This window comes from Theobroma umbraticum, unplaced genomic scaffold (genome assembly GCF_002168275.2).
Source record: "Theobroma umbraticum cultivar Fairchild unplaced genomic scaffold, ASM216827v3 scaffold_130.0, whole genome shotgun sequence".
Lineage (NCBI taxonomy): Eukaryota > Viridiplantae > Streptophyta > Magnoliopsida > Malvales > Malvaceae > Theobroma > Theobroma umbraticum.
Window position 1 is genome coordinate 3,803,813 of NW_018397264.1, and position 255 is coordinate 3,804,067.

The following is a 255-nucleotide window of genomic DNA, read 5'->3' on the forward strand; positions in this document are numbered from 1 at the left end:
TGATGGATTGAAGGATATGAATTCCTCAATTGCTCGTGTTAGAGAGGCGGTGAGATATATTAGGCAATCCCTTGCTAGATTAGCTAAGTTTAAAGAGTGTGCTGCTAGTGCGGGAGTTGAGAATAAGTGTTTATTGTGTTTGGATGTGGGCACCAGATGGAATTCTACTTTTTTTATGTTGGATACAGCTTTGAAATTTCAAAAGGCTTTTGCATCATTTGAATTATGTGATAATAGCTACATACCTGAGCTCAT

The 255-nt window shown here is 37.6% G+C and overlaps 1 protein-coding gene across 1 annotated transcript in view; it reads left to right on the forward strand.

The window, feature by feature from the left end:
- The window catches only part of LOC110421435 (putative pectate lyase 1), a 5,479-nt gene that overhangs the window by 4,003 nt on the left and 1,221 nt on the right, over nt 1–255 (forward strand). The window lies entirely within an intron of this gene.